Consider the following 24059-nt stretch of genomic DNA (forward strand, 5'->3'; position numbering starts at 1 on the left):
CCAGGTGTTAATTAGAGAAAATTTGCTATGCAAATTCATCCTAAGGTAGCAATACATAACAAGACCTACCTCATCTAGAGGAAGGCATGTTTTAACATAGAAAACATGACTCCAATAACTGAATCCCTTGATGGGCTGAAGGGGAATATATGCTTCAAATTTCACCATGTAGGCATGTAAGGTTGTTGGCTACTTCACTTCTCTGTAAGGCTGGGCTTGTCAAGACATGTTAGTGACATGAAGAAAATGTATACAACATACTATAAAAAGCTGTAGCCTAGTTCTTTATGGTAAGTAATATTGATGCTGTTAAACATATTAATGCTCCTGTATATAGAAAAGTACTGAGGGTTTTATTATAATGTGTACACATATGCAACCTGGTATTCTTTGGGTTTTGGATCTGTGGGTCCATGGTGATTTCTGTGGCTATTTTAAGCTGTATAAAATTCAATGCATTGAATAAATGCATTATTAAAAAATAAATTTGACTCCACTATCATTTGAACTTAGTAATACCTTCTCTAAAGCCCTACCTATATTACCTATGCTACAGTGATATATATATATATATATATATATATACACACACACACTCACATATATATTTATATCATACTTATATAAACACATATTTGTATAACAGTCAAGGTAACAATTTAGGTAATGTATTCAATGTCTTTTGTGAAAAATGATCCTTTGGACAACTGTGATCCTCCTGAACTGGATAAGGTTTGTAATATCAGTAAGTATTAAAGACAAACATTTTCTTTTCTCTGTGAAACCACATCAACCTTTAAAGTTATTCACAGAAAACGTTAATGTGATGAAGAAATAGTGCACACACACATGCTCTACACTGCCATGACAGGATTTATACTTGTCACTCTCTGGATACCTATATTAACATTCCAGAATTTTTATTATTTAATTATGTGCCCTTGTGTTGCTGCAAATAAATACAAGTTCAGTTAAGAGAATTTTTTGTTTCAATATGAGTTTTCTCATACATATGTAACTATCTATTACAGAGTTCTTTAGTTTACCAAATTGCTTTAAGAAAAACATAAATAGACCATAACAAACATCAAATATTACCTACATTGATAGATAATTTCATTATTTAACTTTGCAGTTTATTGTAGTTGTTTTATTCACAAGTATTTAATTGATAAAATAATTAAATATATTTTATTACACATCAATTCTACATTTGGTTAAAGTAAATAATATACAATCAAAAACTCATGAAAGGAGCACAGAGTTGAGTATGTTAAGTAACACAATATAGTTTGTCCTACATAGAGTACATGCATTTTATATCACCTACAGAAATTATCATGGTGTCTTGCACATAATCAATATTCTATAATACATTCAATAATTAGTTTAATAACTATTTAACTTATAACGATAAAATAATAGCACTTCTAGAGGAGAAATATTCAATTCAAGCATGCTTTGTGGAACATACATATTTAAAGCAAAGGAAAACTTGAACCTTGATAATTCTGTATTTTGTACAGTTTTTACTTTTATTAATAATTCAAAAATTTAAGTGATCCTTTATAGTAATCAACTGGATTCAAAAGAAAAACATGGGATTGACTAAGTACTTAAAGAAATGATTATTGTATTTAATAATCTAATTGAGCCAACTGATAACTTGAAAGACTATATACCATATATATGTTTTGCTCTGAGTAGCCTATGCCAAAATTCAACAAGACTAACAACATAGTTTAGTATGTCTATATTCTGTGATATTTCAACTTTTGCAAAATTAGTGAAAGTTACTTTATTTTGGACAGAAAAGTAGCCAAACAGTATCAAAGTAGTTCCAAAGTCATGTGTCCATCCACACTAGATAATAACAGTAAAATAATTTTACATTTATGTTTTCTATTTTTGAACATATACCTTTCAAAAATATGCTTGAACATTTAAATTATACATTTTCAAAATATTCATATCTCCTTAAATATAAAATATAAGTATAATTTAAATAACTGCACCAAGTTAATTAATACATGTCATATAAGGGGATGTCATGATCAAAGAGTTTATGACACAAAAATGTTGATTTTTATTTCATTATTTGAAAATATTTTAGTCTTAACTTCAGTACATATGACTTTAATTTAAAAATAGCACATATCTTTCAAATAAAAAGCAGATATTTTAATAGCATGAAAGCTTTTATGTGCTGTGTGAAGTGAACATTTGCATATTATATCATGTTTCAATCACATTTTTATTCGTATTTAAAAATAATTTTCCCCCACCAAAATTAAACATATGGCCCAGATGAATAATGCATTGTGTATGCGAGATTCCTAACAATCACTTTCTGTAATAGTTCCACTGTATAGATCTAGGTATAGTGATCCATTTGGTTCTCCCAAAACAAATCTTTAGAGATACTAATAAATTATTACATGTTAGTGACATGAAGAAAATGTGTACAACATACTATAAAAGGCTGGAGCCTATTTCTTTATGGTAAGTAATATTGATGCTGTTAAACCAGTAACAAACCAGTAATAAAGATATTAGTAAAATATGAAAACCAAATCATGTATTTGTAGTATAGCCATTAAAAGTATACATCAATCAAAATCTATATATAGTTAAATGCCATCTTATTGGGTATTCTCATTGATTTCCTAGGGTTTTAATTATGTAAGAAAGTACACTTAATGCATTGCCAGTGTCTTAACCTCACAGGGAATGACACTGTCATTTGGATAGTTGGATTAAACAAGAAATTGTAAGTAATCTTTGAACATCTTCCTCTCCTTTATCCTTCATAACAAATTTATCACTAATTCCAGTCAGTTTTAGCTCCTGAATATCTTTACTCCATTTCTGTGATCATTATACCACTTTGGCTTTCCATTATCTGTTGTCTATGTGCTGGAATAGCCTTCTAACTAACCTCCCAATTACACATTTGTACTCCCAAATCCATTTTCCCAATTCTTATTGTTCTTAGGATAAATACTAAAATCTTTATCATGGTTTATAAAAGACAACCTGATCTGGCCCCTTTTACCTCTTCAGTATATTTTCCCTCAGCCCCCTCATGAATACTTCAGCTATACTGGTCTACTTCCAGTTCCATTTTTATTTTGATTGTTTTCCGAGACGGAGTCTCACTCTTTCACTCAGGCTGGAGTGTAGTGGCCCAGTCATAGTTCACTGCAGCCTCAAACTCCTGGGCTTAAGAGATCCTCCTGCCTCAGCCTCCTAAGTAGCTGGGAGTACAGGTGTGTGCTACCACACCCTGGCTAATTTTTCTATTTTTTGTAGTGACAGAGTCTCACTATGTTGCCCAGTCTGGTCTTGAACTACTGGCTACAAGCGATTCTCCTGCCTCAGTCTTGTAAAGTGCTGGGATTACAGGCAGAATCCACCACACCTGACCCACTTTCAGTTCCTTAAGTACATGCTCTCTCTGATCACAGGGCCTAGCCAGAAATTGTGCTTTCTCTTGTGAATACTAACTTGCATTCCTTATCTCTCCTAATAATCACATCATTAGTCAACACCTATTAAGACTTCAAAGCACAAGTTAAAAGGCATTTCTTTTGCAAGCTGGGACGCCTTCATGCCAACCTCACCCCCTAAGACTAGGTGAGCATCCCATTGTAAATCCTCATAGATAACACTCTGTAATTTTCCATCATAGCACTTTTCGCAGTTAATAATTATACATTTGTTTTTGTAATTACTTGATTGCTATCTCCTCCATTAGATGTGAACTCTATGAGATCAAGGACAGTATTGCTGTATATTGTATTCTTAGAAACTAGCGCGGTGCTTAGCATATACCAATGACTTAATAAATATTCCTTGACCAAATAACTGAATGAACAAATAGGTATTATCTATTAAAAAGTCATTTGTGTAACTTTTGGGGATGGTTAGTCTGCGGTTATTCAATCGCAAAGGATCTTTTTCTACTTTCCCCCTAGTGGCAGCTTCAAATATTGCAGCCTGGGAAAAAATAAGCCTCAGTGACTAAGACCTCAACAAGAGTTGCACACATGAGTTATCAACTGCTAACTGTGACAGCAGTAGAAGTATTACCATGACTTTAGATGTAATGTTAGGTACATAAGCAATCGACATTAATAAATGCCTAATACCACATTTGAATTGTTTGAGCAGTCCGGCAGGGATTTTAATTAGGTCTCTCTTGCCATGATTTATGCGCCAAGAGCTTCACATTCACATTTCAAGAATTCAGATAACCAAATTATATCACTACTATCCTTTATTAAATAAGAAAATTCAAATTTGTGACAAATGAATTATAGTTTAACTTATAAAGCATTAAGGATTATTGCTAATGGGGCTTACATTTCACACTAAAAAATCAAATATATATACAGATATATATATAATATAGAATGAATACATTATTGAATATATGTATATATGGAGTATATATTGAATATATATATGGATGTAATTGAAATACGTTGTTACTAAACAAACACATTACTAAGTGATATAATTTTAGTTCAAGTTTCCTCCTGGCTAACTATACTTTCTTATTTCTGCTTTAATTTTACATTGTACATTATTTTTGTTCCACTGAATTGTACTTGGCTATTTTGCAATGACCAAAATTTGTCTTCAATTCTATATATCTTCCATAATTCATACATTTTATTAAACTAGTCATGTTTCCAATTTTCATCTGTTAAAAGATTGACAAGCAATTTTAAGACAGCATGATAAGTGCTAGACTAGTATTTTCCACACCTTATTGTGGGTTGAATCATCTGGAGATCCTATTAAGCCGCAGGTTCTGATTCAGTAGGTCTGGGGAGGGCTCTGAGATTCTGTGTTTCTAATGAGCTCCCAGGTGTCCAGGTACTACTACACTTAGAGTAGCAAGGTAATGGAGCTACAAACTCCATTTGTTGACTAAGGGTCAACAAACCTTTTCTGTAAAAAGCCAGATAATAAATATTTTTAACGTTGTGGACCATGCGGACTGTGTTGGAACTACACATTTTACATTGTACAATAATGTACAATGTAAAATTAAAGCAGAAATAAGAAAGTATTGTAGCTATAGGTCAGCCCCAGACAACATATAAATGAATGGGGTGGGGCTTGGTTCCTATAAAACTTTATGAACACTGAAATTTGAATTTCCTACAGTTTTCACATACCCCGATGTATTATTTATCTTTCTTTTTTTTCCAGCCATATCAAAATGTAAACACCATTCTTAGTTTGTGGGACATACAGGAACAGTCTGTAGTTGGCTAACCACACTACTAGAGCATGAAGTCCCAGTGGATAACTTTGCCAGAGGCTAGAGTGGAGGTAGGGGTAAGGGTAGGCTCTGTAGAAAAGATAACAGTTGAGCTGGGACTTGAAGCAGTAAGACTTTTCTGGACAGACATATAGGAAGAAGTAAAAGGCAAAGATAAAGGCAAGCAACAGCATTAGTGTGTTCTCTGAACTGAAAGCATCAGAATGTGGCATGAGACAAACAAGCCCTTCTGAGTTGAGAAGATGCAATGAAATGGTGATCCCTCAAATGCATATTTAAATAGTTTTAAACTTTAGTGAATAGTGTAGTCATAAAGGCATGCAGAATGAGCAGTGGAGGGTGCTATTAAGTTCCACATTTCAGAATTTCAAGAGAGGACTGTTCTACTGGGAGGGAGAAAGAATTGAAATGATTGAGGAAAGCATGAAGAACTGCGTCTGAAAGGTCAGGACTCTCTGAAAGTGACTGCAAACTGTTCTCAAATCAAAGCTATCTGGAAGCATTTATATAAGTGATCAGGGTTTGCAAATTCACTGATAAAGTGTGGAATGTGTATTATACAGCCAGGCAGAGCAACCCGTCAAGCCGTTTTTCCATTGTTACGAAGCACACAGCAAAATAAAAAGGAAACCTAAGAACTGAGGATTAAAGATCTGAAAAATGGTCTCTACAAATGCCTCAATGTCTGACTGACTTTGAGGATGAGCTATAGAATAGATGTACATTCTGAGAGGTAAAATGAGCCTATAGGTTTTATAGAAGATGTTTTTATCAGTTCTATAGAGGTGGCAGTAAAGTGAAATGATGGAATAGTACCAAAGAAACCAGAGTTTGAAATTATAAAAGATGGAATATCAAGTATAAAATAAACACAAACCAATGCTTTTTGGAACTCTCTTCCTTCCTTCAATTCTCTTTCCATTTCCCATCTCATCCCCACCTCTTCCCTCCAAAGGACTTCATCCAGTTGTTTTGGAGGAGTGCTTCATTGGAATGCTAGATGTGAATTAAGATTTGCTAAAAACCTATTATACACAAGACATGAATTTTTAAACATTTTCTCCACAATCTAATAAATGGCGAATTTTAACCACCATTTAATAGACAAGGAAAGAAAGGATTGGAATCCTAGCACTCTGGGAGGCCGAGGCAGGAGGATTGCTTGAGGTCAAGAGTTTTTTGAGACCAGCCTGAGCAAGAGAGAGAACCCCATCTCTACAAAAAAATAGAAAAAAATTAGCCAGTCATGGTGGCACATACCTGTAGTCCCAACTACTTGGGAGGCTGAGGCAGGAGAATCACTTGAGCCCAGGAGTTTGAGGTTGCTGTGAGCTAGGCTAACACCATAGCACTCTAGCCCGGGCAACAGAGTGAGACTCTGTCTCAAAATAAATAAATAAACAAATAAAAGAAAGGGTTGGAAGCCTAATTTATTTACCCAGATCTCCCCTCAAATAGTCAATACATCTACCAGTAGATGTGGCTTAGTAGTAACCCAGGGCTACAAAATGGGAGGCAGAGCAAAGGGAGTGTTTCCTCTTTTCCCCAATAGGGGAAATGCTAGTTTACCTTCCAGATGTACAGGAAAGATTTGTCTCTGGGTTTGATCAAATCAAAAGCAAAAGCAATTATCTGCAAGTTTTTGTCAGAACATTTTAGGTGATTTTTAAATACTGCCTAACCATGAGAGAAAAGGCAGCATGATTTTATTAATGAAAGTTAGGGCGAGTAGCAAATCTAGACATACTAAACTTATAAAGTTTTTTTTAAAAACATTGGAATGACCTGTGACCAGGTTTCCCACCAAATGAGGAGAAATATTGTGTATAGTCAGAAACTATCACATGTTGAGCATCTGTTCAATGTCAGGCATTATGCTGGGCACTCTACAAACTATTTCCTTTAATTTTCACTACATTCTGCTAAAAGTGGTTATTATTACCCATATTTAACATATGAGGTCCAGAGGGCTTAAATGAGTTATCCAAATTCCCCTGAGTCCTATGGACTTGCTAAGAAAAACTGCGAATGTGTCAATCTAGTAATCAAGCATGTAACACATAACAGATGCTAAACAGATGTCAACTATTGTTTTCTTACTATTATTGTCATTGTAATAATTGCCATTTACTTAGAGCCTTTAAATTTTACTTACCTCAACCATAACATGGAAGTCAGCATAATGTAAGTTTGTCAGAGAAATTACATTAAATGATCCACTTAAAGTTTCCAGCATATGCAAGCCACTTAGTAAATGTCAAAACCCTATAAATTTCCCCTTGAAGGATGCTTTTTTATTTTCAAAAAGACCAAATAACACAATGGATATTGATACTTTCAGCTATTTAGTGGCATGCCCCTGGATAATGAACTTGACCTTTATCTTTAGAAGAAAACAATGTTTGACTAGAACATGACTTTGGTAAAAGTGACTGTAATCAGGAAGTAAAAAGAGTTTATGACTGAAATACTCAGAACATACTTCAAAGTTTCTGAGTTTGTTCTACCCCATCTACTACTTCCTTTTTCTATCTTCCTATAATTTGTCTCTTTAAGGACTTAGATAATTTTTTAATATTTCTGTATTTGACAAACTAGTATTATTCATAGTGCTATTAAAATAGTATAACTCATTCATTTGTGTCCCATTTCAAAAGTTATCTTTTAGTTCAAACAATGTTTATCGATAGTGCAGAAGTGCTTAACAAATTTGTTCAATAAATATTGGATGAAAGAGTGAATCAATGACTCATTTCCATTATTATTTATCACTTTTATATCTTTAGATTTCTGCAAAGAAAGCTTCCTTTAAATTGGATATGTACTTATCTCTGCAAATTCATTTTAACAAAACACATCATGTTCTTCTAGATGCAGAAATGAATTAGTCCTTATTACACTTTATTTTTTAAATTATATTTAAAATTGATTTTGGTACTTGATGTGCTAACATTTAAATGTAGCACAGCTTCCTTACTTTGTTTGCTCCTTGGTGCTTCTCTTCATTTAAAATTTGTTTTGATGACTTCTGGCACTCCTCAAACCTTTAAAGTGCAAGCCAAATTTTCAGTTTACAAACAGATCTTTATGTTATTGGCCAACAGTAAATTCTGATTCTAAAAGGGGAAAAAATGACCAAGTATCTCTAGCATGCTAAATAAACCTGATATTTTAGGGTCTTTTCCAAATTTTTCAAATAAAGGCAGAGCTGGGAAATACATTTGTAAAGGGAATAATTCTATGGGGAAAATGTTTATTTGAGAGCTTATCATTGAAAAGATAGCTCAGGGAAAGAAAGCTCTAATGAGGGGAAAACAAATTAAGAAAGGGTAAGAGGAGCTTGTGTTGTAATGGAGGGTTAAGAAGTGGCTCCTGAAATCAACATTGAAGACAGAGTTGAATTTAGAATTTGGAGGGAAGAGTGTTTCAAAATGTGTGTTGGGGTGGGGAGAGCTTCTTGAGAAGCTTAGACAACAATGAACATTGCGTAAGACAGGGCCAACAGGGTCTGTGACCTTATTGGGTTATGCTCAGTAATAAGAGATAAGGTGGGATTGGTGAGGTGAGAGCAACATAGAAAGATAGAGAGAATCAGGTGCTGATTAGGGGGGCTTGATCATATTTATAGTAGCTCTTCCAAAGGGGAACTCCTGTAATTGCTTAGAAATATGTGACTGCATCTCTCATCTTTGTCCCATAGTTTTGGATGCTTTGGTACTGTGCTCTCCCATTATTACACCTGTAACAAACATCTCCTACCACCAGGTGGCTACAGAGTCGTGCCTTGCTTGGGTAGTTTTCAGGTGTTTGGGACACAGATGCGGTGAAAAGTTTTTCCAGGTTACAACTTTTAAAAACTGATAACCCATTTAATATTCTATCTACTATCTAGACAATCTTTTTTTTTAGACAATCTTTTGAGAACAGTTGAATTGAGTTCATCCCTTCTCAGTATTCACAGGTTTAGGGAATTGATTTATACGTTAGATTCCCAAGGGAGGCACTAAAGCAAATGAAATAGAAGAAAATCATATGATTTGTATCTAGTGTCTGTGTACCCTGCATTATAATCCATGACCTGTTTCCGGATAATTCTCCTTGGTGTCCTTGCTATTGAGCATTGAATATCGACATTCAAGAATAATTTTTTTATTCCTCTCTCACAATTCACTAATTGAGATTCTCTATGGCAAAGTTATACCTGTGAGAAGGAATGTTCGCTGAATTAGAGGAAGAGAAAAGGCTAACAGAGCTCTCTAAAGCCTTCAGGGGAAGGTCAGTGGCAATTTGGATAGTAGTAGTTGGCAGAATACAGATCCAGCAGATCTGTTTCCATTATACTTTATGATATCATGCCCCAGAGAACATGAAGTTCTCAGTTTACTTTTTGGGAAAATTATATAAATCCAAGATCATTATTTTTGACTCTTTGTATTAATAGATAATGCATTAGGTTTGCATTAGAACTAAAAATGATGTAACCTAGTTTTTAAAAAGCAAAACACTGCAATGAACATATCAAAATACCCCTGCCATAGGGGAAAGGATGCTGTTTATTGCTCTAAATTATTCAGAAGTTTTCACACAATTTGCTATAAACATCTGACTGATAGAAGAGTCCAGAACTAGTAGTTGATGTTGATACATTGAATGCCACCTTTTTCCCTTTCTTCTATTTGTTTCGATAAAGAATGAGCAAACTAAGGTATCTGCATACTATGTCCTTGAATCTTAGATTGATTAACTAAGATAATTATGGGGAGGTATTGTGTGATCAGCATTACACCAGTTATTAGTGGGGTTGCAGGTAAATATTGGCCAAGATGTCTGACTGCTCACTCATAATCTTATTGGTGAAAAAAAGATTAATTAACATAAAACAAAAAAAGGTAGAACAGTGGGCTCTAAGCAATGAGGATTATGCATGTACAAAGAGGTAAGGAATCAATAAGGCCTGCATTTCAGTGGAAGATACTTCAGGAAGTGCACTCATCAGTTGTGATGAATTATATGCCCATTTTCCATCTTATCTCTTCCATCTCATTAAGCATCTCCATTTTTCTCTTTATTTTTCTTTTATGCCCTATTAAGTCCCTCACGCTTGTACACGGTAGCCACTCCATATATATTTGCTGGTTGAACAAATAATTTTTTGACAAGGATCTAGTATAAGCAAGCAGAAGAGAGACATTTTGTTTTTCTGTCAAATATAGTTGTCTTGAGAAAAAATCTGTATTCACCATGATCAAATACTTTATCATTAGATCATAGGATATGAAAGTAAAGCTTATAAATCTGCTTCTTGAAGAGTGCAATGCCCAGTAGCTCACCCTCATACCATTAAAAAATGAAGGTCAAAATTTGAATCCCTATTGGATTCTCAAAACAATTCTAGTTCACTGATCTGAATCAAATAGTCATGACCTATAATATCAAGATTTTATAAGGCCAGCAGTTTGTTTTCAGTAGAGATGTTTCTCTAATGCCTGATATATCAAAAATTTGATGTAAATATTTAAATAATGTGAATTTGCTCTCCTTTTTAGGGGCAGTATTTAAGTATAATCTATTTTATGTCTAAGAAAGACACGAGTCTTTTATTTTTAATATCCTCATATCAAGGAACTGTTGTTTGTTTAGAAATGCTCCTCTTAAATTTCAGTCCTCCAAACAAAGGGCATTGAATGATATTTGTTGCAATTAGTATTAGGCAAGTACATAATTTTATTGGGACATGGTTAGACATAATTAGAATAGTGGCACATCACCAAAGGTAGAGTTAAAATGATAGCCATAATAAAGTAAAAACCTTGGCTGAATTTCTTGTAGGTGAATTATCTCTACTACAGCATTGCATTTTGATGAGTATGCATATTGAAAGTGATATTATAATTTAGGATTAAGGCTGCCGTAATCATACTTACATGTAAAACAATTCTTTGGGAAACTGCAACTGTTTATCAATACTCTGGAATGATGAACATGTATCGTTCTGAATGATGAATTAGATGGGACCATCACTTCATAAATGAATGACCTTCTAAAGGAAATGTCAACTATTAAAGCCCACAACGAATAAACATTTAGTCACATGTTATTTTCCATTTTTTTGTATTGATATCTATCATGATCTGCACATTCTATAAAGTGTGTATATTCTAACTGGTTATCTTAGGAAATAGTTCTCCTTCATTGAAAAAACAGAGACAAGGGTTAATTCATATTTTCCCTTTGATTTGCTATTATTCTAGAATTTTGGGCAGGAAAATATGTCCTTTTATGAGTCACAGAAAAGCCTATGCACTTTGATTACTGGAGTACAGTTTTTTTCCTAACCTTACATTGGGTAATACTTTTACATTGTTTTCTTCCTCCTCATTTGTTAAAAGCTTTAGCCCTAGAATATCACCTGTAGTTCTCATTTTGCTGAGAAAATTCTGGTATTTGATTCCATTCTGTTTCAAGTGTTTGGGAAAAGTTCCAAACCTCAACTTTGGGAATAAAACTTCCTCATACAGGGAAGGCAGGCAAGAAAGAAATGGAATATTTTATACCCATTATATTGATACAATTTAAAAAGTTTAAAAGAACTAAGCCTTTATCGGAATGTGAACCAACTGGATCTCTCATACATTGCTGGCAGGAGTACAAATTTGTACAACTACTTAGGAAAAAATTGGCATTATCTCCTAAAATTGAAGATTCACAGTGTGTATACAATGTGTTGTTTTAATATATAATTAATTAATTATATCCATGGAGCCACGTGCAGAGAGATGATAATGGTGATTCACACACCAAGGGTTGTAATTAATCCAGTTCTGTGCACTTGAGGCCAGACTATTCTTACAATTTGAGGATGGCTGAGCACCCAAATGGGAATCATTTGGTAAGGTAGCATACCAGGCTAGGGAAAAAGTAGAAAGGGAAAGTAGAAAGGCTTGTTTTGATGGGAACACTATTAATTTAGAGTAGTGCTTGGTTCATAAAATTTTATCAATGTATATTTGCTGACTTAATGAAGCAAAAAATGGAGAAAGAAGTAACAATTATTTGCTAGTGGCTGCTTGAAGTGGCATATTCTCAATCATAACCAAGAGAAAAATGGGAGCTTCATCAAATGGATAGTTTTCTGTTTTGTACATTTGGGAGAATGTGAGTTCCTTCCAGATGCACAGGAAAGATGTGTCATTGTCTTTCGCATAATTCAAAGATAATAATCTACAAATTATTGTTAGGAAGTATTAGACAATTTAAAATAGTCATTCAACATATAAGGCAATGTAAACAACTAGGTATAAAGCAACTTTGCTTTTATAAGGGGAAACTATAAGAAGAATAGAAAGGTATAGAATTATTAACTAAAAAAAATTCCAAAAACTTCTTAACAGGTTTTTCACAAATGTAAATTTGAAAAAGAGAAAGATAATTGCCATTGGCAAATGGAGGGATATTTAGTTATGACAATAGCTATTATTTATTGAACAACAATTAATGTCAGATACTGGACTGGACTCTTTGCAAGTTCTTTTTTCTAATTCTCACAACCATCAATGAAGTAGTTATTACTGATCCCATTTAATATGAGTAAACAGAGGCTACAAGTGCTTTAATGAGTTTACCAAAGTCCCATAGCTAGCCAGTGACAAAGCTGGGATTCTGAACCCAGAACTACCTGATTCTAAACTCACACTTCCTTCCCCTGAAATTGACCGATGTGTGCAGTCGCCATACTGAGTGAATGAGGCAGTGGATTCTGAGATGTTTCTGGTCTCCTACCCATCCCTCCTCCAAACTTTTCTTTTGCACAGAGCACAGGGTCCTAACCTCAGCTCTGTTGCTACAGCACTGGCAAGTGACCCATTGGGCTCCCCTTTGACCAATTGGGCATCGAGCAGTGCAAAAGCAAATCCCTCTGGAAGCTGGGAGAGTCATCTGTGGACTACTTCTGCATACAGATGGGTACATCTCTTCTGAGTCCTGTGACTGTGCCTAAGAAAAATCAGGGAGTGGAGAGATGAAAGAAGCAGCTCAGTGACTGCTATTACTAAAAAAGGGTGACTATGTCCATACCCAGTTAATAGCAGGTAGTAAGTAAATGTTATCCTTGTTATTACATTATTACATTATTATCACCATTACTAGCTGTAAGCTCTTAGCAATTTACATCAACCCCTCTTAGACTCAGTGTTTTAGTCCATAAAGTAAGATCGACACTGCTGGAATGATCTAAGATTGTCACGGTGATTATATGACAAGATAAATCCATTTAACTTTTTCTGGCAAATTGCTCATTAAGTGTCAGTAAGACAGAGAGATAAATGGCTTTCTCTTTTTGATGTGGTGAAAATGAGATTATAATTACCTTGCAGATGTTGGCTCCCAAGTATCTGCCCCACATTCCTACTAGCTTCTTGACAAACTAGCCTTCCCCAGCCTTTTCATTCCTTTTATATAAACCGGAGGCTTAGATCTAGAGCTGACAGAATTTTTTTTCCAATTCTTTCTTACTAGTTACAGCTGTACTCAAGGTTCAATCCTGGCCCTTCTTTCCTTCAGAATACCTTTGAATACTCAAGTCCTCACTAATCTCTCCCTTTACCACACAGTCTGGTAATGATCAATTTTTCATTTTTTTGAATTCATTTACCTTGTTAACCTATTACCTAATTGGCAAACTCTTTGAAAGCAGGGAGTCTGGTTTCTCATACATCTTACTACTTACTGCAGGATCTAACCCAGTGCCTTTCACTAAGAAGGAGTTCAATAAATAATTATTACTGGTTAAATTCATGTAATTTATCTATGAAGTCAGTCATCAATTTTTGTAACCAGAACTAGAAGAGGGCTCTAGAAAATTGAATGCCATAGCTTTAGCACCATATAAAATAAAGCACTGTTTTATGTGGTAAATAAAATATAGACTGAAAACTCATTTAAAATCTAGAAAAGATTAGTTTGCGAAAGGTGAATCCATGATAAGTTGTTTAAGTGAAAAATAATTATTTTGAAGGAAGACTTCACATGAGTCTTGTGTTAACATTCTGGATGGTAAACTTGCCTAGGACATGTCTTTAGGGGTCCTATGCCACAAAGGACACGGGGCTCATAAGTTTAACCCCAGGTCATATTTATGTTCTGATAATTAGGTCAACATTATAGAAGAATGTAGACAATTTGCATTTAATTTATAATATTATTATTTTCAAACAATTGAGAATATTAGTGAAAAGGATATATCTAAATAAATACACATTGATTGATATATACAATCCAGTAAAAAAGAAATGACACATTTTTCCTGACAATTGGTGAGAATAAAGATAATGACTTATCTATATAACATTTCAGTATATATTTTTAAAATTACTGTTTTTTCAACTATCACCTTTATTCATTACTGAGCCAAAAATAAAAGGAAGTATATGGGTGATATGAAACGGGAGTAGAAGATGGGCCATGTGCCTTTATATAAACTTCCATGTCTTAAGGTTCTAGAGGCTCACCTCCTTTTGAAATGAAAATAAATATCTTTTTTCTGAGACATATGGCAAGGTAGAGTGCTCGAATGGCCTATTTACCTTGCAAATGATTATGTATAATGATATACAGTTTTATTATTTTCCCTTTATTATTTTAATGCAGAATAAGTGCTATTTGAGTATCTCCCAATTTCCCAACCACAAACACAAATATTCCACTGATAACAAGATGTGAAAAGGCAGTCTTTTAAATAGATTTTTGAAACTTAATTTCTTAAAATAATATAGTGTTGGGGCTTATCTTAGAGTTCCATGTGGGTAGGTGAGAATCTGTCAACATAATTTCTTTTTCTCAGAATTTTTTCTAAGGGCAGCCTGCTATTCTGTTTCCATTGTAATTATTTTTGCTTTTATTTTTTATTTTTTTTTTTTGCTGGTGTTCTTTAATTTCATTTGGAACTTGGAGGATGGAAAAGTATGATTATTTAGATTTTCTCATAATATAAAACAGTTTTTGTGATAAAGGCTATGAATTCTCTTTGATACAAACATCTGCCTATAGTTGAATGAAGTGTCATTTAGTATAGAATGTAGTATTCAACAGAAAAACAAGCAATTTGGCTAATAAATGCTTCTTCCCTTGTTGCATTTACTTGCCAGCTTGAAGTATCTGTACTGCCTGTGTGTCCCTTGTTACTGTCAAAATAGCAAATTTCTATCTGGAGCAGATAGCGTAAGTGTCATTGTTCAAGTGCTTAAAATTCATTCTGCTGCAGGGCATTTTTATCATTAAACCTTCAATTTAGCAATATTAAAAAATTAAATTTGTGGACTATTATGTCTGGGATTTCTGAACTTTTGGTACATATTGAACATAAAAATATATATTAATTTGATATTATGAAAATCATGTCATGAGAAACTTATTTGATTATTCTTAACAAATCAATGTAAAGATATATTTCATTAAAATAATGTGTTCAGTGGCATCATCTCTCCATTGAGAGGAAGATAGTATGATGACAGGCAAATGTTATAAAATTTTAGTCATTAGTTGTATATGAATTTATCATAAACTTGTTTCCTTCACTAATTCTTCTATAACTTATCCCCCCCAAATTAAAAATAATGATATGTGTCTTTATGCCTTCATATTTTTGAATAGGTAATTGAAATTTATATCTATTTTTAAACTTAAAATTTGGGACTTTTTATACTTAAGTCCTAACATCATCCTCCCCCTCACCTACCCCATGTAGAAAGCCATTGGATTGTTACCATCGGGAAGGCATTAGAGACAATGCCAACTTTTTCAGTCTCAATCATATTTTCAGGATTGGAATAATTAAAAGTGGGCCAACAAACATTTTGCATTTAACTTTATCCTTACAGCTTTAAAAAGTAGGGAAACAAATGAATACTTTGTGGAAATATTCATAATAACTTTTAAACAAATTATACATGCATATAAAAGTTCAGTAAATAGAATTCCACAATTTATCATGATTTTTCAGTGATTACTGTTTTAGAAATAATCCCACTCAGCATAATGGGTAAATTGTAAACAATATCCCCTAGTTGAACAATTGTACAATCATCAATGGAATAATTCTAATTTAACTCATTGAGCAAGCTAACTGTCCTTAGGGCAACCATACATTCTATTAATAGTTTTTCCAGGACAGTCACAGTTTATACTTATTGCATATATATCAACAATAATTTTTTGACTCTCAAAAATGTCCTAATTTGCATGCTAAGTTACATGCTCATTCTGATGCACTGATACATAAACCTAAGTGTTACATGCTGATATATCTAAAGAACTGTAAACAAAGGTCTCTTATCTGAAGGAACATACAAAACTTATTCATTACATGAGATATATACATAAAATTATTACAGAATAATCCATAATTTTTTATATTAAGAGCCTCAATTTGTGGTACAGCCAGTATGCACTGTGAAAATTCAGACAAGAGATAAATGGACATGGACTAGCATAGTTAACGATAGTTTAATGAAGTTGCTGTACTAAAAAAACACTGTAGGCATGAGGTCACATGGGCAGTTATAGGGATGGAGATGAATATAGTCCACACTTGAACAATCAATAGTAGAAATGACTGAGTACAAAGAAGGCTTTGGTGGAAAGAATAATAGCTAAGGACTCAGAAATTCTGGTCTCTCATCCTGGCTCTGCCATTAATTAAATCACTCTTCCCTTTGGCTTTGGTTTCTTCACTTGTAAAATGAGTGATTGAACTGGATTCATCCATTGAAAAGTATTTTATGGTGAGATTTCTTTGTGCAAGGCACTCCACTAAGACCTATGTACATGATCTTGTAAGTTCCTTTCCTGCTCTTTTATGGCAATCACTTTTGTCAGCAAAAGGGATTTTCCAGTGACACGGTTGTATCCAGTTTGGGACTATGTGCCTCTATATCAAAAAACATTTCTGCAGGTAAATGACTCCAAACCAACAAATATTGGCTGTGTTCAATTGAATTGAAAATTCTATTTGCAAGTACATTTTATTTCCCAATTGCCTTGGGACCATATTTTCATTCCCTGTGATAGTGACACAACCCCATAATGGTAGGGGATTCTGCCAGGAGAAGCTGGTATCACATATTTTCAGAGGATGAAAACTGCCATTATGCTATAGATAACTGAGGCTACAGCCAACTCAGCTGGGAAGCATGAATGCTGTGCACTGGTCTCCTTTGTCCCTTCTCACAGCTGAGACCAGTTCCCCACTTGTTTTACCACCCATCTCAGGAGTCTTGCTTTTGTTCTCAGTGCTAATCACCTAAAAGGAAGGATCACGCTCTATGAAGTGGAGTTATAGCAACTGAACAGCAAGGGACTCTACTAACTCAAAGAAACTGAGATGTCTTCTGTGAATCCAGCTGGTTCAAGGCTGCAGACCCACTTCCTTGGGCAGGTTTTCCTATTGTAAGAAGCAGTGAAAGTAGCCCTAAAATGTCAGAATGGATTATACATCACTTTTGATAATATATACAGATGCTTCCCTCCATTTACTGGAGAAGTTATAGATAGATCTAGTCTGAAAGGAATCTGAGGAGCAAGAGAAAATTATTTTTGCGTGTCTATTATTTATTCTGTACTTGTGGTATGATCAAAGTAGCTATATGTTTATCCATAAATAAATCTGGAGACTTCTTAATATACTAGATGCAAAATGCAAGATCAAATGTAAACAATGTTTAAGTCAATACTTAGTTCTTTTACCTTTGTTGCTTACCAAAAAACAAAGACAGACTTTTTTTGGTAAAAGTACCAGGATATATTTAAATCCAGCTGGAAGTCTGCCTCTGACTAATTTTGCTTTTCATATTGATATTAGTAATCATGGAGCTACTGGTAGGGGATCAGATGGAGAGAATTCAAGATTTTACAAAGACTTGTTGAATGAAAAGTAGAAGTAAAAAAAGATAGAGTCTATATATAGATGTTTGGTCATAAATGAGTGCTACAAGGAAAGCAAATAATTGAAATTTAAATCTAAGGGTATTTATTTTCCACATATTGCACTTTTATACACAGAGCACTTGTGAACATTGCTACAGGAGTTTCCTCTTACTTTTGGTGTGGTTAGACATTGGCAGGGAAACTGATGCTGTTTCAGGAAAATAGTCTGTACCTTTTACTAATAATAATTTCAAAAGTGAATTCCAGGTATTCAGAAATTTCTACTAGCTTTCCACAGTCACACTAAAATTTTTAAACTTTCAGTGTATTTTTTCCCAGAAATACATACTCCTGTACATTTAAATCTGTAAATGTACTGAGATAACTACATACAGTATTAAATCACAGATATGAACATCTGAAAACTGATGAGAGCTAGAAATAGAGTTGTAAATAAATGATTGAGAATCTGTCTTTTCAAATTCACTGCACCAAAATTGTAAATCAATCTTTGTTTTATTGTCAGTCATATTAGAATACTCTGCCCCCTCAATTTATAAAACACTTAAAACTTTGAAAACTTGTGACTAAGAGGGGAGAAATAGGAAGAGGAAAAGTAAGGAGCACGTGGAATCGCTTGACAATGTGCTGAAATATTAAGCTGCAGACATCTCTAAGTGTATTAGTAAAATAAAGACCAAATTTGAAAGTAAATTATTTCTTTTGAAAATTAGCCCAATTATTTGAGGGTCTAGAGACAAACAAAATTCCAAACTCTACTCAGTGTGTGTGTGTTTGTGTATGTGTGTGTGTGTGTGCGCGCGCGCGTGCGTGTGGTTAATCATTGTTCTAGCAAATTAAGAGCATTATCCAAATTCTAGGCCTTATCAGTGACACCTCACAGAGCCATTGCAAGGGGTCTTGGGAGGGGGTAACTAGCCTTAGAAAACCTGAAAAACCAAGATAGTAAGCAAGGCAAACTTTTTTTAAAAAGGCAGAGGTGAGGCTTCACTTATTTGCAATTCAAGAAAAGCCAAGATTAGGTAAAGGAGAGTGAGTGTAAAAACAAAAAGAAAGGAAGCTGAATTGAAATCTATGGGATGGTGGGCATTTCTTTTCTTTCTGATAAGCTATGCAACTTTTCAAGAAGTGTAAGAAGTTAGAACTACACCCACTGTGGTTCAGGGTAACTGACTGGGATCTATAACAAAGTTATAGATAACTTTGTCTGTTTCATATAGAAAGAAATGACTGATTAAATGGAATGCTTCACTGATTTTTCCAAATAAACCTACTTATAGAGTTCTAGAAACAGGGAGTGCCCTCTCAGATGAGCTAATGTAAACCTACTCATGCTCTGAACAATGTAGCGAAAATAAGTTCAGAAGGGGCAACAAAATAGCTTGAGAGTTCAACACAACATAGAAATTCATAATTTAAAGACAGTCTGTCAGCTTGAATATCTTTGAATAGGGAGTTAACAACATCTGTCACTGTCCATCTTTGAAATGCAGAAGCATGAGATGTTATTTTACCAGGGCCTTCAGGTTAGTAATCATATACATCAAATATGTTGTAGATGGAATCCTTGTTTGACTTTATGGCTTTTATAGTGATAATTTGTTAAATGTTTTTGGCTATTATGTGATACTTACTTTTTCAACTGTTTCAGTAATGTTTTACAGAAAGTATGAATATCTTTAATGATCTTTAATACTTCTGGTTTGCTTTTTGCTTGAGCAACTCCATAATTAAAATTTTTTTGGTACATTATTATTTTTATTACAAAAGGGAAAATAAATAGCTTCTCTTGTTACAGAAAGTAGTTCTGTAAATATTTTGATCCAACTTTTTTTGATTTCTATTTATGTGACAAAACTATGTGAAATAAACACTTTCAGTGCCATTTATTGATGATTAAGTTGTAAATATTGCTATATTTCATTGACAAATTCTTTGAGGAATTTGTTTCTTAAAGGAAAACATGATCCATGGATGGACATGTTCATTAGGGTACTCCTGGCCTTTTTTTTGAAGGTTGTATTCTGCCATAGTACAAAGAATCCTGGTCTGTTCAGGTAATATTTTCAATCTAAAATCTAGGAGGCAGGTGCTCACTTGTCCTCCTCCATGTTTGGAAAATACAGGGAGGAGGCCATAGTGGCAACTGTCACCATGATTGATTTCGTTGGGATAGAAGATTGTTCAGCGGTTGTAATTAATGAATTGAGGAATCTCTCTGAACAGCAGAACTGTTACAGTTAAACTCCTCAAGGTAGAATAAAGCAATAATATTTTGAAATTTAAAGATTGTGAAATTCAAGAACTTTTCTAATGTCATTTCTTCTAAACAACACAATGTAATGTTTATACCATGTGTTGTTCACAGATTATAATGTTGCAATGATAAAAAGTACACCTCAATGCTGATAATAAATAGTGGTAAAAGGATTGAGATTCTTTATTTTAATTTTGTATTGAACTTTGTATAATACCACCTGGAACATTTTTATGGAAGTATAAGTAGATGTGAGAAGATTAATATATGATCACTATATTTTATAATCTTCTTGTTCTTGAGTTTGAAGTACATTATAGGTTAAGGTTATGCCAGAAAATAAGATTGTTGTATACAACTTTATGACTTTCAAATTTGACATTTGAAGAGATTATGGTATACTATAATAGTGAAATAATAGTAATTACAAAGTAAATACAGCCATAATTAAAATATAAATTTATCATTCATTTCTTTGTCCAACAAATATTTATATAACACCTAACATATGCAAGATATTTTCTGTTTGTAATCTATTGTTAATGATAATCACCTTGGCAATCTGGTAATGATGGTAGTATTATCTTCAATTGACTGCTGTTAATAAATCCCTGAACCATGAAAAGTAGAATTGGATTTTATCACTGTTTACATGTCTGCTTAAATGTATTTTACACTCATTTTGAATGAAATAATGAAGCACAGATATCATTAGGAGTGATTATTGAGTAGGAATAATCATGGGAGGCTTCTTACATGACATGGAACAGTAGTTAACATACACAGATGGGCCATTAGGAAGTAGACCATTAAAGACTTTGTCAATCACATCTTATTATTTGCAATGCCACAGGTAGAATTTTATCCACATTTTGATTTTATGAGATTCAAATCTCATACTACACAGAAGGGGTGTGTTACAGAGCATTTTCAGGCTATGTCATGTCACAATAAAGCTTCACAGTAAATGTCTGACAGTTGCACTTTTGGTAACAAATTGTGCGTATTTTAAAAATTATCGAAATTCACTTTGAATTTTTGTTCAATGCAGTCATAAAAACATCTTTTGAAGACTTATTAAATGCCAGCTTCTATGCTAAATGTAATGAAAACAAAAGCATATTCTGTGTATTTATGTAGGTGACAGTCTGGGGAGTAGAGATCTTCTGACCTCTTTTCAAAAGTAGGACTCTTCTACTTTATGTATTTGAGTTACATCATTTTTCACTCTCTGGTGCTTTCCGTTTCTTGTTATTTCTTAAGCTCAAAAGATTAAGTGTTTATTGGTAGTAGATTTTTTGCATAAGCAGATCCCACTGGATTATGTTGACATATAGAATTCACAAGTAGATTCGGATAGTTTCTCTTAACTGTTTTCTGCTTTTGCTTAATCCTTATATTTAAGAACATGAAATCAGTATCCCTGTACTCTGTTCGAAGCTCTTCTGATGTGGTGATCTCGGTTAGTATATTCTCATTTAAAGGTGGAGAACCAATTCTGTGAAATGCTGAATGTGATCATCTGACTAGCTCTCTTTTACTGAGGGTTTTCTTTTCTCACTTCATTAGCTTTTAAAGTAAAAAATGCACTTGTCTAGATGCAAGTGGTCATCAGTAGAGGATCAGCAAGGGAAAAGTTCATTTTCCTTTGACAATTACTTCCAACATTTTACTTTTTTCCTCATTAAAGTTCCAATTGCTCTCAAGAGCAGGGAAGTATGACTACATTTCCCAGCAGATGATAATGAAAAAAAAAAATCATTGAGGAGGGATGTTATGCTATTTCATCAGGATGTGGTTTTCATTTAGGCAGTAATAAAAAACTGCATTAATTTTTATACATCTTTGGAAATATCAAGACTGCATCTTCAAAACTTGGTTCTTATTACTTTATCTTATATGAAAAAAGATGAAAATCAAAGCAGAGGAGGGAGTTACTATAAATTATAACTTTGAGTTTTTAATTAATAATATGTGATGCCATCCATATCAAGGGTTTTTAAAAATTAAGCAAATATCTTATTTTGAAACTACTGTGGTAATACTGTTAGTATTTTATATGTAACATGGGTAAGATGCCATTCAGATTAATGAGTGAGACATTTATTTATGTATGCTTTTATTTATTTTTTTGATGTACTTACTTAGGTTTTTGTTTGTTTGCTTGTTTTTGAGACAGAGTCTCACTTTGTTGCCCAGGCTACAGTGAGTGCCGTGGCATCAGCCTAGCTCACAGCAACCTCAAACTCCTGGGCTCAAGCAATCCTACTGCCTCAGCCTCACAAGTAGCTGGGACTACAGGCATGTGCCACCATGCCCGGCTAATTTTTTCTATATATAATAGCTGGCCAATTAATTTCTTTTTTTATTTATAGTAGAGACAGGGTCTCACTCTTGCTCAGGCTGGTTTCAAACTCCTGACCTTGAGCAATCCACCCGCCTCGGCCTCACAGAGTGCTAGGATTACAGGTGTGAGCCACCGTGCCCGGCCCTTACTTAGGTTTTTAATTATTGTTGTTTGAATTTTGTTTTGTTTGTAGGGCTGCTGTACCTGAATAACATTTTTCTAGATTCTGAGTTTTTTAGAAAAGTGTATGTTGTAATTTAGGGCATTGGAGGATATGTTTTAATACAAATTAGTTTTTAACAAATTAGTTTTTTTATAAAAAGATTTCTTGGACTTATCACGAATTTTTAGTTTACTAGTGACACATGCATTTGTTTTCTTTTTAACACTACGTTTTAGCCCCCAAACAATAATTTAGTAATTAACTCCCATCCTTTTGCATGTTGATGTTATTGATTAGCAAATCAGGAAAAAAATTCAACAGTGAATTTTGTAAAATAGAATAGAATAGAATCCATTTTCTAAGAAAATAATTTGAAACTAGGAGACACGAGTTTTTAAAAGGAGAAACAATACTACTATTAGTGAATTGGATGTGAACTTTGTGATATCAGATTACATTTTCTTCCTTTTTGGTTCATAGTTGCATTCTATATAAGTGAAGTTGCTAGATAAATGAGTTTTTTTTCAGATTGCAGATCACTTAAAATATATATCTCTTTTGTTGTTTGCAAGAACCCTAGAAACTAGGTTGCTGGTTTGTGTCCTAGGGGAATAGCAATATTGATTACTTTGTAGTCTTTATTTTGTCTTCTTTAATGTATTTGTTGGTGTTTTTCGTGCAAACTTCTTATTGCCGTAATACTTTGGCAGCCTTCATATATTATTTATTAATATCTTGATTTTTTAATGAAAATATGAACCACAGATAAATTGGATGATTTAACCTGGGCAGTATGGAGGTGGGAAGAAGGTAGCAGAAAGCCTTCTTGAGCTTTGACTTTCTGTCCTCTGCAAAACCCAAATTAATACATTTTAACACGATAAAGCTCTCAGTGTGAAAGTACTTTGCTAGGAAATTATCAAAGCACAAGTTAATTAGAACACAGCTACATGCATGGGCTGACAGTTATTAATTACATGTTTTGGGGCTGACTCAATTTCAGGCAATTTACCGGTAAACAAAACAAAAAAGTTTCTGTTAGTTTTTAGTCTCGCAG

General features: G+C 33.7%; 1 protein-coding gene and 1 non-coding gene across 2 annotated transcripts in view; both read left to right on the forward strand.

Annotated features, from left to right (window-relative positions):
* The window catches only part of HTR2C (5-hydroxytryptamine receptor 2C), a 272558-nt gene that overhangs the window by 24990 nt on the left and 223509 nt on the right, over positions 1–24059 (forward strand). The gene's annotated exons all lie outside the window — the stretch shown is intronic.
* Positions 13140–13266, forward strand: LOC142866122 (small nucleolar RNA SNORA35). The gene has a single exon (XR_012916182.1). It is a non-coding gene; the product is annotated as a small nucleolar RNA SNORA35 (small nucleolar RNA).

The sequence above is a fragment of the Microcebus murinus genome, chromosome X (assembly GCF_040939455.1).
Source record: "Microcebus murinus isolate Inina chromosome X, M.murinus_Inina_mat1.0, whole genome shotgun sequence".
Taxonomy (NCBI): Eukaryota; Metazoa; Chordata; class Mammalia; order Primates; family Cheirogaleidae; genus Microcebus; species Microcebus murinus.